At 49.0% G+C, this 18,638-nt stretch overlaps 1 protein-coding gene across 1 annotated transcript in view; it reads left to right on the top strand.

Moving 5' to 3' along the window:
* Positions 1-4,037: 4,037 nt before the first annotated feature.
* RIMKLB (ribosomal modification protein rimK like family member B) overlaps positions 4,038-18,638 on the top strand; it is a 30,032-nt gene continuing 15,431 nt past the window's right edge. Inside the window, exons 1-2 of the mRNA XM_066601225.1 lie at positions 4,038-4,298; positions 9,312-9,380. The gene's annotated coding sequence lies outside the window, so the exon portion shown is untranslated. The remainder of the gene's footprint in view (positions 4,299-9,311; positions 9,381-18,638) is intronic.

The raw sequence follows: 18,638 nt of genomic DNA, 5'->3' as shown, positions 1-18,638 counted from the left end.
ACCTCACACTGAGATGGAGATATTAGGATGAGGTTGGTTAGTAGAGGGCGGAAACACGAGTAGGTCAGTTTTAGAGAACTTTAGTTTTAGGTAGAGAGGGGACATAGTGTTAGAGACAGTGGACAGACAGTTGGAGGAAAGGTGCAGAGCTGTCACTGGAAGAGGTGTATAACTGGGTGTCATTGGTTTGTCCAATAGGGGCTGTGTAGATGGAGAAAAGCAGGGGGCTGAGAACCGAGCCCTGGGGGACCCCAACAGCAAGGGGAAGAGGAGCGGAGGTAGAGCCAGCAAAGGAGACACTGAAAGAGCAGTCAGATAGGTAGGAGGAGAACCAGGAGAGAGCAGTGTCCTTTAGGCCGATGGAGCGAAGCATACTGAGGAGGAGTTTGTGGTCAACAGTGCAGAATGCTGTGGAGAGGTCGGAGAAGGATCAGTAGGGAGTAATCGCCCCTCGACTTGGCTGTCAGGTCGTTTGACACCCTTGTAAGGGCAGTTCCTGTCGAGTGTAGGGGTCGGAAGCCAGATTGTAGTGGTGGGGGTGGGGGTTGAAAAGAGAGTTCTCCAATAGGTAGCTTACAAGGCGGGAGTAAACCAGGCATTCTAGTAGTTTGGAGATGAAGAGGAGATTTGAGATGGGTCAGTAGTTGGCAGCATCAGTCACATCAAGAGTCGGCTTCTTTAGCAGTGGGGATATGATGGCGTGTTTGAAAGAAGAGGGAAAGATGCCCAAGGTCAGAGTAAAGGGGTCACAGCTTGATTATTCAATGCCACATGCAAAAATATTGGCACTTCTATGTAATGTAACTTCCCGGAGTCGTACAAATATGAAATTTGGCACGACCATTCTTTAGGTACTAAATAGGAAAAGCAAGGGTGCCACAACTCAATTATTCAATGCTAAGTGCAAAAGTATTGGCAGCCCCATGTAATGTACCTAATCTAATTCTCTAACTTTCCGGTGTCATACAAACCTGAAATTTGGCACGACCATTTTTTTTTAAGGTCCTAAATAGGAAAAGTAAGGGTGCCACAACTTGATTATTCAATGCTAAGTGCAACAGTATTGGCGCCCCTATGTAATGTACCTAATCTAATTCTCTAGCTTCCCGGTGTCGTACAGACATGAAATTTAGCACGACCATTCTTTAGGTCCTAAATGAGAAAAGTTAAGGGGTCACTACTCGATTATTCAATGGTAATTGCAAAAGTAAGTACACCCCTATGTAATGTAACTTCCCGGTGTCGTACAAGTGTGAAATTTGGCGCAAGGTCCTAAATAAGGAGAGTGGGAGGGGTGGCACATTCTGCAGAGGGACATCAGTACATGCAGCCTGAGGAGAATCCAACACTCCTCTATATGTATACATATTTTATTCCTTTGTTACTCTAAAGTAACCACCACTTCATAAAACTTTCTGTGCAAACAACACGTAAACACCTGTATCAAAATTAACTCGGGCGAAGCCAGGTATATAAGCTGTTTTTATTATATTATGGATTTGGTATGTGGCTTTATTGAGACATTATATTATGGATATGGACTTGGTATGCGGTATGTGTGGCTTTATGGAGATACATTATTCCTGTACGTATAAGGATCATGAATATGGCTGGAGGAATGAGGTCAATGCAGACTTATGTTTGCCAACCTCTCCCACCAAAACCTGTAGGTAAACCGCAACCAGTCACTTATGGCATGTGGTAAAACAAGAACACCCAATGGCTGAAGTTACATTTTTAACCCCTCAGTGTAGCTTTACACAGGACAACTGTCACCTGAATAAGTTCAATGGCCACCAAGGGCCAATTCATTCCCTAGTTGCTTCACTTCAGCTTGCCTGATAGTTGCTGCTTGATTCTAGTTTGTCTTTTAATGACTAAAAAGTGTGATCGCGTGAAAAAAAAAATTAAAAATACGCAGCATGATCTATCTTGGGGAGCATCTGAGCCCATAGAAATCAGTGGGTGTGCGTAAATGCACACGACACACGCAGAGAACCTGTACATTCGCTGGGCACATTGTGTGTGTGCCAAACACGTGGCCATTTTGTGTGACCGAAATGCGCTTACACGGGACGACTGTTTGCGCATAAGTGCCAACAGACACCCCAGAGACTATTGCTCCTCAGGAGGGATAGCCGTTATATGAAGGCAGAGGGCGCTGCTGATCTCCTCCAGCCTCCATTCAGAACAGGTAGTCATGTAACAGGTGTTTTTAGAGGAGCTGAAGACCAAGCAACTCCGACAAAGAGGGATTCTTCGCTCAGTGGTGAAAATCACCCCATGGTACCCATATCTTTTGGAGGGCACTGTCCGCTTCAGCAACAGTGACCATGAACAGTCATCGCTTGGTGTATAAGCACATATTTAGGCAGGCTTTACGCCAGAAAATGGTCGTAGAAAAATCTCAAAACTTGGTGCAAGAGCCGCTTATGGAAAAAAATGTACAACTTTTCAGCCCTGGCTTTGTCCCTTATGTGGAGAGTGGGTGGGGCTTATGGGGGTGGGTGTGGCTTATGAGGAGGGTGTGGCCACCCTGCACCGACGGATATATAATTACGCTAGAAACTGGTGTACATTTCTGCAAAGGCGCACAGTGCTGCCCCTAATACGCGAAGAGGTGTGCCGACGCCGTAAACGCCAGGCTTCGTGAACTTCCCTAAGTGTGGTAACTTAACAGCGTGCCCAGGGGCGTAACTAAAGGCTCAGGGGCCCTGATGCAAAACGTGAGCTGGGCCCCCCCCCCCCTCTATCTGTACCCGTACCCATACCCATACGACGAAGATCAACAAAAACCACCCTTCAGTTCTGCGTGACACGAAGACGATTGGCGGAAGTAATGCCAGTGTATTACGGCATCCTTTGATGCAAGCGGTACAGCGCAGTCGCCGGCACAACCGCCGAAGAGGAACAGGATCGGGCTGAGGGCGGGTTTACATGTAGTGGAAAATGTCCGACAGCAGAGAATTCCACATCTAAAACACGGTCGAAATCTGCGCCATTGATGCGGTTTTTGATTCGAAATCGGTTGATATCAGAAGATACGGCGCCCTCTTCACCTCCGGAGGCTTCGCGCTGTTAGCACCCTATATAACGAGCGCGGCGCCGCAGACCAGGTGATGCCACCTCCGTATCACCTGACCAGCGGCGCCGCGCTTCCTACAGGCCACCGGGAAGACTGACAGCGCAGAAACTTCGTAGGTGAAGGGAGCGCCGCATCGTCTGAAACCGACTGCAACGCCATTTTGGACACAGAAATGCTGCGTAAAATCCACCGTATTTGCGCTACACGTGAAAATAACGTGCAGGCCTTTCACACGGACGGAATGGGCTGCCGTGTAGAGAACGATCCACCAAATCCTTATGTCAGAACGTGCGGATTTTTGATGCACCGATGAAAACTGCGCGTTCCGACCACCAAATCCGCATTGTCATACTTTTTTTTTTTTTGCGGTTGCGACTTCTGCCGTGAAGTAATTCCATCCTGGGGACAGCGTCCCTTTATAACCAGTTTTTCGACACTCCCTGTGTAAGTGAGGCAGCAGCCATATTGGAAAACGGGGGGGGGGAAAAAGATCGTCCAGAGGTGTTTTTTTTGAGAGAAGCCGACGACTGAATGGCTGACTGTACAGTGGATTACCTGGCCGCTCACTACTAGTATTTCTAGTGACACGTTCCAGTCACGAGTCTTCGCTCTTCTCGCTCTGCTTTCCCGCCCACCGAGCTGCTTATATAGACTGGGCGGCCCCTGCTGACGTCATCGGAAACCCCTCGAGCTGTACGAAGAAGCTGCGGGACGTAGAGCGGCACGATGTGCTCTGGCCCCGCCCCTCCTCCGCGCCTGCCCCAATCAGCGCTCGCCCTGCTGCCGCACCCTCCGTCACTCATCCCTCCCGCTTCCCTGCCCTCGTCTTCTTTTCTCCTCCTTTCCCGCCATCAGATTCCAGCCAATGGGCGGCCCTTTATTCAGCCATCCACCAATAAGACGTCGGCGGCCGCTGTGGGTGGGCGTGGCGGAGAGCTGCAGCGTGTGCTTAGTGTGTCTCAGTCGGTGTGAGTGTGGCGTGAGGTGCGGACGTGTCTGTGTGGAGCTGCGTGTGTTCGGGGACTCCAGTCATCTCGTCCTAGCTGCTCCGGCGGCGCGGGGTATCCGCCCGTATCCCAGCCCGCCAAAGGGGGAGGCCCGTCCGGAGCTCGTCCGTCCTGCTCGTGGCTGAGCCGCTCCTTTGTGTTGCCGCATTGTGCTACATCCTCCCCTCGTCAGACATAACAAAGACGACGTCGTTTGGAAGGCGGCTGTGAGTATGAGGACGGAGCGGGGTGATGAGGCGGGTGGTCGTGGGAGGAAGGGGCGCCGGCAGGGCGGGAATGGGATGTGCGGGGAGAGCGAATGGGGGCGCTAAATGGTCGGAGTCGCGCGACTATCTCGGCCGATACGGCAGCGATGATTTGATGAAGAGCTGGTAGACCGATAATGGAGTGGAGGGGGCGGGTATTGGCATTTTTTGCTGTGCTGGGGGCGCGTTTAAAGGGAAACTAATGCAAAAAGGGTGAAATACAGCAGCAGATGGTATTTATGGGGCATCAGACTGGCATCAGGAGATGAAGGCATACAATAATGGGGGTGATGGCATGAACAAAGGGGGGCTTTGAAGGGAGCCTTGGTGCAAGCAGCTGGTATGATGGGGTGGGTGGCATCTTGGTACAGTGATGCTGATGTGGTGGCAGAGCTGATGGGCATCACCTAGTGGAGGTGGCACTGGGCAAAGCTGAAATGGGATTAGATGATGTGGAGGTGACTGGCATCTTATGGTAAAAGGGGACTGGTATGACTTTAGAGGGCACTGAGTTGGTGTAAAGGGGGTGAGTGAGGGCACTGGTATGTGATGTGTAGCTGGTTGGCATTGGGGCATCATGTAGTGTTTGGGAGGGGTGACAGCTGAGGAGATATAATGCAGTTGGGTACTTTGTGGGCAGAGTTGGTAATTAAAGTGTCAAGCACATGGTAGAGCTGTCTGGGCATATGAGGGAAATACTCAGTGGAGGGGGTGGCAGGAGAGGATGGCATGCAGTACTGAGGGTGATGGTGGCATGAACAAAGGGGGGTTGTAAAGGGAGGTGTGATGTAAGCAGCTGGTATCATGGGGTGGCTGGCATATTGGTACACTGCTGATGGCAGACTGGGCATCCCCCAATGGAGATGGCATTAGGAAGAGCTGAGAGAATTGGATTAGATGTGGAGGAGTAGGTGACTGGCATCTTATGGTGGGAGGGAGCTGGTATGCCTTGAGGGCATCAAGAATGGGCACAAAGGGAGTGGATGAGAGCACTGACTGGTATAGATGGTTGGCACGGTGGCATATAGTGTTTGGGAGGGCCGATTGGATGAGATATAATGGAGTTAGGTAATTTGGGCAGAGTTGGTATTAAGGTGGCATGCATATGGTAGAGCTGTGTGTTGGCATATAAGAAAACAAAGCTACATCCATTGGAGTGGGCATCTGGAGATGATGGCATGACATAATGGGGGTAACTGGCGTGAACAAAGGGGCTTTTAAGGGAGCTGGCATGATGGTAGGGATTGGCATCTTCACATGTGGGAGTGGTGCTGATGGGCATCAACTAGTGGCATGAGGAAAAGTTGAAAGTGTGACTAGATGTAGAGGAAGTGACTGGTATCTTATGTTGTAGGAGACTGGCATGACTTGGGTGCATCATGAATGGGCACAAAGGGGGCGGATGAGAGCATAGACTGGTATATGATGGCAGCAACTAAGTTGTGCCATCTAGTACAGATAGTTGGCATTGGGCTGGGGGATGAGATGTAATGGTTTTAGGATCTTTTGTGGGCATAGTTGGTATTAAGGTGGCATGCACATGTTGGATGGTAATGCTTATCTGCTTTAGTGGGCAGCAAATTTTTGTTGTTGAATTCATATGCCAGGGAGCCTTGTAGAGCCCTAATACGGCTGTGTGCCATGCGTGATGCCAGCCTTCCACTGGGTAATGATGATGGACATCAGGGCGTTACTATGACTTGGAAATGGATAAACTGATATGTAGTGGGGTTTGTGCCCATCCCTGGATGTGGATGATCATGGTAGGAGGCATACTGGTGGTGGTCTGGGCAAGGATGCCCATCTGGAGGAGAATAGATGTGATGTATGAGAGGAGACGTGGGTGGGGAGGTCACGTCGGGCACAGCATGAAGGGAGGGGCGCCCACATTTGCGAATAGCAAAGTGTATTGGTGCTGCTATGTTGGCAAGAAGCAGGGGTACAGTGGAGTAATGGTGGAGCTGTGAGAGGGAAGATGCCGCTATAAATGGGTATCCAGATGGTAAGCTTCTCGTCACCGGGGCACGACGGAGTGTGTACACAGTGCAGTCCCGGCTCGTGCCATCTGCAGGGCACATGTAACATGTTTGTCTCATAAGGTGCTTCAAAGCTGCTGATTAGTACTGTCACTTCTAGGCCCGGCTCTGCCCAGACCACGACCTGCCACCTGGTGCCCTCTACCTGGCATGTGGGTCAATTTATTGACAGGCGATCTTCGCCGTACGGGGTAGCGGCGAATATATTAGTTTCCTGTGTTACTGGAATTGGCTCTGATTGTTAATTCTGCACTTTTTTCCCCTCTCCTAATGGGCAGCCGCTAACGGGCACCATCTACAATTTCCACGGTGGCGATTCCTGCAACCGACGTGAAAGGAGAAAGTTACAGGGTAGAGTCAATAAAGCGTTCATCACCAACGTGTGGCGAGCTCTTCACCCCTAGAGATGCCAAGCCTTGAGAATCGAGGGGTTAAAAGGAAATATTGCGTATCCTTAAGAGTCAGGTTGCATAAGGGAAGCGGTGAGGCGGCCCGCTGTACCATGACGAGCGGAGCGGTGGATTATTTCCGTGTGTTTGCGTAGTTTCTGATAGTGGTCATCTGGGCAGCAGCTGGCACCCGATGCCATCGCTGCATCCAGAACGCTCCCCTAAACACGTTTCCTTCTGTACGGAGTAGCTTTAACCCCCTTCATTCTGGATTCATGGATGTTATGACAGATCCGAATGGTAGGGACGATGGCGCTGGGTGGTGCGCAGTAACTGCACCAATTGGCAGCTGGCGTCATGCCGTCCGTTGCCCATTTAGGACACGGAAAATGGCTGAAAGTTCGTACAAGCGAGCAGATTTTACTGTATTTGGATTCCTGTAAATGCTGTGGTAGATCCGCTGTCACCGCATGTGGATCACCGCCAACTGCCGGACCGGGGGCTCGCTCACATGCGTGTTGCGCAGTCCTAAAAGCCCATTGATCTACATTGGGCTGTTGCACATGTGCATAAAAGGAAAACCAGCATGTCCTATTTTGGCATGTATTACACCCATTATAGACTACGAGGGGTTAAAATGTGCATGTTACGTGTATTTAACTGTATACGGCGTATTATGTATGTAATATGCCACTCCCATATGATATGCCCGTGTAAGCGAGCCCTAAAGGTAAGTCCTTACAGCAGGACCGGCACAGTCTTCCTCTAACTCTGTGGCTAAAGCGCTAGTTTGTGCCCTGGATCCCCATGTGGCTCTAACCGTCAATGGGCAACAGCATAAGCGACGCTTCCAGCGCTATCCCACAAGGATCCGAGCTGCTGGTGCGTCGCCGTCGCTACTTAACGCCGATCCGCGTGGAATCGTGTCAAATGCCGCACGTGGACTTTGCCCGTTAATGACTAAATCCACATGACAAGCGTGCGGCGGGGCTGTGGACGGCTGCTGTGGAGGCACAATTCATACGGGAAAGGCCCATGGCGGATGCCGCCATGTTGGCATGCCCTTAGACTGCATTACTTCACAGGAAACGCAAACTCCCATCAGCGGCAAGTCGGTTGGCTGTCGTGGTGGGCGGGGTTTCACTCCCAAGCTTTCTTTTTTTTTTTTTTGCAGCGTGGAAATATAACCTTAGGCTGGTTTGACACAAGTTTAAGCACATTTTGTGTGTTTTTGCGCATCGGCGTATTTTACTGTGTTTTTGGCCCTGCGAGGCCCGTTCATTTTCACTCTGCAAGCAAACGCACCAATTGAAATCGCTGACGAGTTCCAGATGTGTTCTCTTTCCAGCAAAATTACACAGCGTGTTGCGCACGCTTTTTTTTGTTCGACCCATTGACTTCTATGGGGACCTCACCGAAAAATAGAACATGTTCTCCCTTTATTTTTTGCAGGATCACAGTGCATGCGCAAAATCTGTTAATGTGAACGAAACCAATGGATACTATTCACTGCATAGTGCGTGCGCAGATACGCCCGTGTGAAGCCGGCCTCAGAGGTTTTCTCCATTAAAGACAATTATCCAAAGGGGACAAATATCCGAACAATGGGGGACTCCGGCGATCCGCTCTCCCCAATGCCCCAGGTTGAGTGGAGGATACTGACGTGCACATTGACTTCTATGGGCAGGCGACAATCGTTGGGCTTGGCGTTGTCTGTCCCATAGCAGTGCACCACCTCTACATTCACCGCACCACCTCTACATTCACCTGGGGTAGTCAGATGTGCCCATCTCAGGATAACTGGGGGTCTCAGAAGTCTGATGGGGCATAAATGTCTTTAATGAGAGAACCTCTAAGGGCCCTTTTACACGGGTAATAATGGTTCAGCGTAAATGCGTGCAGCGGCTGAACGACAAGTGAGAACTCATTTACATATTCTTCAGTTTCTGCAGGCGTAAAAATTGACCTGTGATCGGCCCGTGTGAACAGGCCGTCCGTCTGAGAGACTGCCTGTTTACTGTGAATGGAGACGGGCGAACGGAGTAGTAAACCCAGAGAAGCTCCTATATTATCTGTGCTTCACCTGTGTGGCAAGACGAAGCATCGTATAGCTGTAGAACAGCGGCCTACGACCCGGGCCTCTCCAGCTGCTACAAAACTACAACTCCCAGGATGCTCGCAGAGTTAGCGGCCGCAGGAATATAGTGTACAGATGGAGCATCTTCAAGGCTGTCTGGAAGTGTAAATAAGGAAACGATCCGTGCCGTGTCCATGAGCGTAATCTTGGCGGTTTCAGGAGACACAATATGCGCCCTATGGATCTGTCCCGGAGCCAGGGACTTGTCTGGGGATAAGCGGAGGCAGATAAGAGCTGGCAGCGGCTCTGTGTTTAGGAACGGTTGGGGCAGGATCACGTTGCACAGCGCTTGTTCACAATGGGTTAATAATACGTTGTATCTTTTATGTGTTCTTCTGTATACAAATGTGTCCAGAGCCCCAATTACTGGTTACATGGTGACGGTGTAATGGAGCTGCTTCTTCTCCCATAGGTGGTGTTGCCTCGCTGGAAGATCTGCATTGAGATTCTGCAAACGACCCACCTGCTGCTGCCGCCGATAGTAAGTGATTCCATGAAAGCTACACTTCTCCTAAAGGCATCCTGTCATATCATATGTAAAGCAAATATGGAGCTCCTGCTCCCCCCCCCATCTCCTGGGAGGGCAGAAGGTACTCAGCTTATCGCTCCTTCCCAGGCCAGCAGCTGCCCAGAGTTTAGCATAAGTAATAGACCCTCCGCTGCCGGCCTCTTTAGTAGGGACAGATCTGTAGATCTGTTCATGTGAATGCCTGGCTGCAGATGACGAATCCTCAGCGGATTGTAACACCCGGCAGCAACAAACGTCCTCCTGCAGGTTGTCGCTGGGGATCGTTCATCTGAAATGGGGGCATCCGAGGAGAATAAGGCCGTACTTACACGGGCGAGAGCGATAATGTTCAGAGAAACTTGATATCAAAGTTAGATTTTGCACCTGATTGCTTTGCGTTTTTGTGAAGCAACCACACCGCATCGCTACACGTGCTGTTTTTTTCACACGTGAATCGCATGTTTCAGTAGTTAAAGTAGGGAAAACGCACGTAATCGCATGCATGAAAAACGCACGTGCAGATGTGATGCTTTTTACTTTTGCGCTCGCACTATCGGTGCAAGCAAAAAAATCGTGTATGTAAATTAACCCATTGATAATGAATTTTTTTTTTTTTTTTTAACGTGTGACTTCTGTGCATCTCGCAACGCTCAGAAGTCATGTGTGAAACTCGCCCGTATACATACACCCTAAGAAATATTTGCCAGGCATAAAGGCATGGATCACACAGCGATGCTTCCACGCAAGTTTCAGTACATAATCTGCGCCGACATCCACGTAACATCTTCCCACAAACTGCGACCTGTTGATTCCAGTAGGGAATTCAGAGTAGGTACCAGTGATTTCACACACAATCCTGGCCACACACGGATCAGCCACGATGAGTGGTATCAAATCTGCATGTGGGTCCATGACATGTCAAACTGTGGCAGAAATCTCAGGATCAGTATGTGCACAAGTGGTCTTGCATATCGGCAGTAAATCCACTGCCTGCGGTCTCGCTGGTTCTAATACTCTCCTACCAAAAGTAAGAATGAAAAGTAGTCTTTATTTCCATGTGTTAATTCTTAGTGGGGCTCCTTTAGCCCTAATGATATCATGACCCCCCCCCCCAAGATGCATGCTTTCTACTAATGTTTGAAACTCTTCAGATATTTTCAAATATTTCCCTCCATTCATCCTGCAAATGTCTGACAAGTTCTCTCAATGATGGACTTTGTTCACCTCCATGTTCATGATACTTGACACTACAACCAATGGACTGAGAGCATGCCACGTAAACCATCCCCAGAGCATGACGAACCCTCCACCGTACTATACTGTTGGCACAACACACTCGGGCAGAAGGTGTTCCGCTATACCAGGGTATACCAGCTGCTGTGTTTCAGACGTTAGAAGGTTGGCCGTGGAGAGCATCTGATATAGTTAGGGCCAAAGGAGCCCCACTAAGTATTAACATGTGGAAATGAATACTATTGGTTCTTGCTCCGGTGTCCAGTGACCTTTGGTAATATTGTATCTCATATGTACAATCTGTATAAAGGCTGGATGTAGACAGAACCTCAGACTCTACCGCCTTATAGTGGTTCCCCAAAGCACCCAGAACAGTCCTGGAAGTGACACATAAGTGGCTTAGTGAGATTGGGGTCATCTGACTGTCAGCCTCTGGCAGCTGTTGGGTGCAGCCTTCGGTTTGCGAAGTGAAGCTGTTAGGGTTTTCACATTGGTCGTATCTGGGAATGTTTAAGTCTTGGGTGAGACTTCTGCAAAGCAAGAAATGTATAAATCGCTTTTAGTTTTCTGAATTCACTTATTCAGCCCAGAAATGGAGCAGAGGTGACGAGGATGACTTGTGGCTGCTTATAGCCGGCCGATGGTGTAATTACCAATGACCAACGGGTTAGTCAGGAGCCATCGGCATCAGACCAGAGATGGACAGCAGCTGCTCTTTACTTCTTAGTCTTCCTCCACTTATAAATCAGCATGTTCTGCAGAACTCAATGGAGGTTCTCCCACCACAGGCTTGCTGACTCTCTCCAATAATTAGTAGAATTCTGAATATAGCTCTGGAGTATAATACAGGATGTAACTCAGGATCAGTACGGGATAAGTAATGTATGTAGACAGTGACTGCACCAGCAGAATAGCGAGTGCAGCTCTGGAGTATAATACAGGATGTAACTCAGGGGCAGTACAGGATAAGTAATGTATGTACACAGTGACTCCACCAGCAGAATAGTGAGTGCTGCTCTGGGGTATAATACAGGATGTAACTCGGGATCAGTACAGGATAAGTAATGTATGTACACAGTGACTCCACCAGCAGAATAGTGAGTGCTGCTCTGGGGTATAATACAGGATGTAACTCAGGATCTGTACAGGATAAGTAATGTATGTATACAGTGACTCCACCAGCAGAATAGTGAGTGCAGCTCTGGAGTATAATATAGGATGTAACTCAGGATCTGTACAGGATAAGTAATGTATGTACACAGTGACTCCACCAGCAGAATAGTGAGTGCAGCTCTGGGGTATAATACAGGATGTAACTCAGGGTCAGTACGGGATAAGTAATGTATGTACACAGTGACTCCACCAGCAGAATAGTGAGTGCAGCTCTGGAGTATAATACAAGAGCATAATACACTTAGTGGTGGTTTGATAAAATATACTTCTATACGCTATAAAATGGCCAGCCTCTTTAGCCCTTCATTACAACCATCATTAGATGCTTATAGCATTACTTTTTCACTGTCCCTTTTAATTAAATCCCACAGCCCCCATCGTACCGGGTGAGCGCCCGTTCCTATAGACAGTCTTCCTAATATCAACACCTTTTTGCTGATCGCATTGCGGTGGTGGTTGAAGTTCATGAACAGGAAGTCATGTGATGCGGCGTGCTCGCTGGAGATGTTGTAATGATCGGCATAGTAAGCGCTGGGTGTAATCCGGCTGGCTTGTAATTCAGGTTCATTGATGTGTACGACGCTTCATGTGCTTCTGTAACGTTTCCCAGCGGCCGGGCTCCCATGCGCCTCGGGCTCCGAGGTGTGTCAGGAACTTGTATAAACATCCAGAGCTGACACATAATAGTAAATGCCTCCTGACCACGAGCACATGAGCCCGGCTGTGTGCCACGAGGTATCGTCTAGGAGGTCCTTCCAAATAGTGTGGGGGGGCTTCACCGTACCATTTAAAGTCAACTGTCACCAGTTTGGAGCAGGTGAAGGCCGTGTCATCTGGAGGACACAAATGGGGAACGTCAGAACTTTTCTTGTTGCAGTCCGTAATGCCATCAGTCCTTGTAAAACTGACTTAATCCAGTCTGACTGGTCCAGTGGGCGGGCCCGAACGCTCCGCCGCTCGCAGTGTGCTCCAGTCCCCTGCCATTATGACTGACACAAATGACTATTACTCCTACGTAATCCACAGTCCCGTCCAATTCTTGCGTAACCACAGACTGACGCACGCCTTACTATGCCTGGAACTCACTGGCTTTTCTGCGCATGGATGGGGCTGTGGATAATAGTGGACATGTCCCTCATAGAGTAGCTGGGGATGAAGTGCACTGGGGGGGGGGGCAGAAATGGTTTGGTCCCGCCCACTGGACAGTTTAGACTCGATTTAACATACAGCATGGGATTTAAAGGGGTGTTCCAGAAAGCTAGTGGTTTTTCAGGTTTTCACCCATTTGCTGGATGGGTTGAAGAAAATTGATAAATCATTGGGCGTCTGATTGGTGGGGGCCTGCACTCAATTTCTCACTGCAGGGTCGCTTTTCACTATTGCTATACCGTAGCAGTAAATGGACTGCATGCACGGCTGTGGATCCATTCATGTCAATGCAGCTGACGGAGATAGCCATGGACTTTGTACTTTGCCATCCCATTGAAATGAATCAAGCTGTGCGTGTGCGGCCCGCAGTCCATCCACTGCAACGTTGTACCAATAGGGAGAAGCAACCCATCATTTTGAAGTAGGACGGGCATTGGTCCCACGTTCTTGGAATTAGTGTGTTTCCCAGTTGTCAGACCCCAACTCATTTATCACTGTCCATCCACCCATCCATCTGATAGGTGAAAAAGCTTAACTCCCAGCATGCTCCTCAGTCCTCAAGGTACAACTGCATTATATATATATGGTGGCAAACTCCTTTTGTTCTCTGGCCGCCATTGATTTACTCCAAACTGCTGACCGGTTCCCTTTTAAACTTCGTTAGTGCAGTTTATGCACTCTAGCGAACATCCATACCTATAGATCTGTTCATCCGGGGCATGAATATAATCTGAGAAAATGCAGTGTAGACTGACACACAGTAGTAGTGGATGAATGTAGTTCTGTATGGCAATGTAGGAAAGAAATCGTATAGACATCAATAGAAAAAAACAAAACCCTCCCATAAGGTTAGGAGCTGGTAGCAAATCCCTAGCCACATTGGCTATTTTGGCTCCTGGATTCTTGTTCTAGATGCCATCTTGGCACGGTTGTTTGTTCTGTCCTCCATCGTTAATGACTCTACCTGCCGTCTGAGGAGTTCTAGGAAGTCGTTACGTATGCGGCTATCATACGGCTTGCGGTGCGGGCCCGGGGTGGAGGGGGGATACGTTCCATCGCTGCCTTAAGTGGGGGAGGGGCGGCTGTATGTGGTTATATCCACATCACGGCGCTGGCGGCTCTGCTGATTTGACTTCTATTTCCTGCTGACTCGCACATGTTTTTCGGATTTGATGCTAAACTTAGGCAGTCGGCGCCTGTCACTTCATATTCCATTAGCGAGCGGCGTCCTGTTCCTCTTATCGCTCTCCGTTGCTCGAGCGTCTCTCTGCCTCCGTGAGGTCAGCAGATCGGTGGAAGCGCCATTCTCTTCGTGGACACCGACAGCTGGGGCCACAACAGGGAAACCGAGAACTCCTCCAGAGCTGCAGCGTGTCCTCGGATTACCTACTAGCGATGGGGGATTTAAAGGGAACCCATCAGCAGTTTAGGGGAGCAAGACACTGGAGCGCATTCCAAAACTTGTGGCGGTACAGCGCCTAATGCCAATGTAGCAACCCGCCGGTCCTGGGCGAATAAAGATGGCCGCACTGCGTTTCACTACTTGATGTTCGTTATGCATTAGTATGCAGAATTAAAGGCACAACGCCTGCCCTGATTCTCCAGTTTTGGCCACGTGAGCCGCATGTAGTGTCTTATACTCTGCATTGGTAGTCAGAAGCAATCTGGCCACCTTTTGTTTATCCGAAAGGGTCACTTTAAAGAGGATTTCCAGGGAGAATACTACGAATGACCTATCCTTAGGGTGGGTCATCAATAGTTGATCGTCTGAGATCCATTGCTGGGGACCCTGACTAATCGGCACCGCAAATACAGAGGCCTGAGCTGAAGCAGCGAAAGTCTCTGCGCCGACCTCTGTGTAGTGGCCAGCGCTTGTAACTGCAGGCATGGCTTGCGTTGATTTCAATGATTTCTCTCCATCTTAAAATGGCTGATAACAGAATGCAATAGCTTCAGTTCTAAAGGAGCGCTAGACGCATAAAATACATGGATGCCGCAGCGTTTCCTCCCTCTTTACCGCGATCCGATTTTTGTTTCGCTCTGCAATTAACTGACTGGTTTAGAGAAATCTTTGTCCCCCCCCTCGGTGTCTGGCGGCAGCCTCCCCTTCTGCTATGTCTGTTAGTACTTGGAACCCCAACCCTCTGCTAGTCCTCCTGGAAGAGATCCGCAGATTAACCCCATGCATGAATTCTGCTGGACTGTTTGCCAGTCCAGCAGATGGGGGTGAGAGGTCCTCCTGGTTTTGGTGATGGGGTCCTGTAATGTGAGGTTCCTTCCTGCTTGTGAGCGGTGTGGTTGAATTTGTCCTGCATGTAGCTCTGTAGTCATTAATGAAGAGAGCGTCCTACCCCGGCATTCAGGGCACAGCTTAGTTCACCAATTAAATCGTAGTGATGACAAATGTTAAAGGGTTACCTGGGCCGCCCCCCCCTTCCTGCCCCCACATGGAAATCAATTGTAATGTTTTCTACTCGTGGGGGAAAACAATCGCAGCATGCTCCATTCCTAGACGGATTCTGCACGGACTGCTTCGATTGAAGTCAATGGAGACCACCTGACCCGTGGCCCTTCCACAATCATCATTGCGGAAAGGTCGCAGGATCTGCGTCATCGCCTAGCGACAGCCCGGCACCATCTGTACGGCGCGTGTGCTGGCCGTCACACTCGCAACACAGATAAGACTGTGGATAGGTATGTGGGGGTACCGGGCACAGGGTCGGATCCCGCAGGCGTCCTAAAGGTTTTCCACTGAAAGAAATGGGAAACACTTGGCGATCCTCCGATGCGCGTTAAACAAGCGCAGGGGGATCAGGAAAAAAAAAACAAACCTCACATCCGCGGGTATAACGCACGATATCGGGCCGGGTTTATCTGCATGATATCAGGCTTGCTCTTTTTAAAATAGCCAAAGATGGAGAGATCCATCTATTTAATGTCCTGGAAAACCTCTATGGGTGCGTTCACATGTACTAGATTTAATGCAATTTACCGCAGCAGGAAAAAAACTGTCAAAATCTGCTCCGCTAGATGTGGATCTGCAGCAGATTTCATCCATTCAATTTAAATTCAACAGATCTTGGTTGAAGTCTGCATCACATGTGCTGTGGGGAATCCGCGGCGTGTGACTGCGCACTAAGGGTACAATCGCATGTAGCAGATCTTGGTGCAGATCCGTACCAAAAATCTGGCCCGTTTGGTGCAGACTTTGCCGTGGATTTCACCCTTTCAGTTGAAGGGGTGAAGTCTGTTTCGGATCTGCACCAACGCTGCTGTGGGTTTTCAGAGGAGCTTACAATCTAAATCCGGCCCGCTGGGGAGGAGGGTTACATGGTCTGTTGGTAATACCACCACATGGCACTTATAGGGTTAACCTTCAGAGGGTTTATGGCTGGGATTGGGTGTTCAGGCTGCAGATTGTATTTCATCATGCCCAATCCAGTGTTCCCACGGAGATGAGCGCCGGCTGCGGCTTATTGCTGCTTTCGCTATTGGAGATAACGCGCACGCTTGGCCGAGCCAGACGCACATGTCAGGGAGCTGGGAGGAATGGCTGCTGTGTTAGTAGCTTTATTAGGGCAGAGATTACAGCCTGCTGGATGAAGTGCCTTACACGGACAATGGGGCGGGGTTTATTAAGAGTTGTGCAAAACGGTCAGATTATGATGCATGCCAAAAATGCGCAATAGTTGCGTGCGCATCGTTTCCAGCGCAGTTTAGGTTAAAGCCATTTCCAGGATGAGCTATTGATGATCTAACCTCAGGGTGGGTCATCGGGTGGTCGGTGGGGGTCCACAACTCAGGATCGCTGGCGATCAGCTGCTCACCTGGGCGCTGTCCGTTCGTGAACCTGCAGGGGGGTCTTCTGAGACCACTCCTATTGTCTATGGGGTCTCCTTGCCTGGAGGATGACATGTTATTGCACCGGTCTCCTGCATCTGGGTTGTCAGGCCTGTTAATGCCGTCTGATGCCACGTTAAAGGAATTTTCTTGTAATTGCAGAGGAGAGAGCGGCTCTTCCCTTATTGTTCGCCGGCCGCTGAGTCGCCGTGGAAAAGTTATCCTTAATTAGAGATGATCTGATTTCTCCTGGAAACCGCCTAGTCTGTACAAAGATGACATAAGGATGCTCCGATGACGAGAGCCGGCGAAACCGTGGACCTACATGTGACTGCTAGACTTTAACCCCTTGAGGACTGCCCCCACTTTTTTCCCTCTTTTTTGTTTTTCCCAACTTTTAAAAATGTATAACTTTTTTTTAATTTATCCACCAACATGGATGTCTGATGGCTTGTTGTTTGTTGCGGGGCGGGTTGTGGTTTTCAATGGTACTATATAATGTGCTGAGAAACTTGTAATAAATTCTGAATGGAATAAAACTACGTAACTTGATTCTATGGATCAGTACGATTACGATGATGCCAAATTTTAAGTAGTGTTTTTTTTTGCATTTTGGTCTCCTTCTGACATCGTTTACTGGTTAGGCCACCTAGGGGACGAGAACTTGCGTTGGTTTGATCGCTCCTGTAGAATGATGTGATACCATAGCATTACACTGGCTGTAAGATCGCGCTATTCTCTATCAAGACGCCATAGGCATGGCTTCAAAGACAATCTGTAATGGTAGCCCTGAACCCCCAGTTACCATAGCAACAGAACGGAACCTTGGGATCCCCCAGATTCCAATCAGGGCATTTAAATGTCACTGTCAGAATTGTGGGCGCATGTCAGCTATAAGAAACAGCCAGTACCCGCATTGTATGAAGTGCGATCAACCCCGATCCCCTGCATACAAACACCCAACCTCCATGATGTAACTGTATCATAGAGCATAAAGGGGTGTCCTATCTTGACACCCCTGGTAACTGCATATGGCTCTTCGTAGATGAGCCCCCTGATATATACCAGAGCGGTGAGCAACTAACAAGCAGCAGCGGCACACCTGATTAACACGTTCCCTAGGCCGCATGTAATACTACATTTCCCCTGTAGGGGGAATATAGGGCCAAATACTTCCTTTCCTGGCCAAATGGGCTGTCTGACCAATGTCATGGGAACCTCGTTTTTAAAGGAGTTGTCTAAGATGATCCCTTTAACTCTATATATGTACATCTATGAAGTGTGAGCCGCAATCAACGGTGTCCTGCGTGGCGGGCCCCCACCAATCTGAAATCCGGGGGATAACCTGGTCCTTTTACACCAGTTATCGCGCCCAAACGGTTCTCCGAACAGCCTTGAATAAGGCTACTATAACATGAGCGCCGTTTAATGCTCGTGTAACAGCACTAATTGCCGGGCTTCACTTGCAGGTTCAGCCCAGCAATTGTCAGAAAAATGTCAGCACGGGTCTATTCAGTTTGAAATTTCCTTAATTTTCACGGACCAAACTTGTGCGTATTTCCTGCTTATTGTATTTCACACGTGGGGAAAAAAAGTGTAAGAAGGTTCCATTGACTTCATGCGTAAATAGTGAATACGTATGCATCATGCGTGCTCACATGATCCCATTGATTTAGGGTATTTCTGTCCCTAATGTTAGACTAAAATAGGACCTACTGCTTTTTTTTTTTTTTGCTTTTTTTTAATCGTGTAAACGCCCCAATGCAAATCCCAGTTTTATGCTTAAATGCGTGCGTAATACAGAGCGCAAATACGCTTCCGTGAATGAGGCCTGGC

The sequence above is a fragment of the Eleutherodactylus coqui genome, chromosome 4 (assembly GCF_035609145.1).
Source record: "Eleutherodactylus coqui strain aEleCoq1 chromosome 4, aEleCoq1.hap1, whole genome shotgun sequence".
NCBI classification, from domain to species: domain Eukaryota; kingdom Metazoa; phylum Chordata; class Amphibia; order Anura; family Eleutherodactylidae; genus Eleutherodactylus; species Eleutherodactylus coqui.
This window is presented reverse-complemented; position numbering and strand designations above follow the sequence as displayed.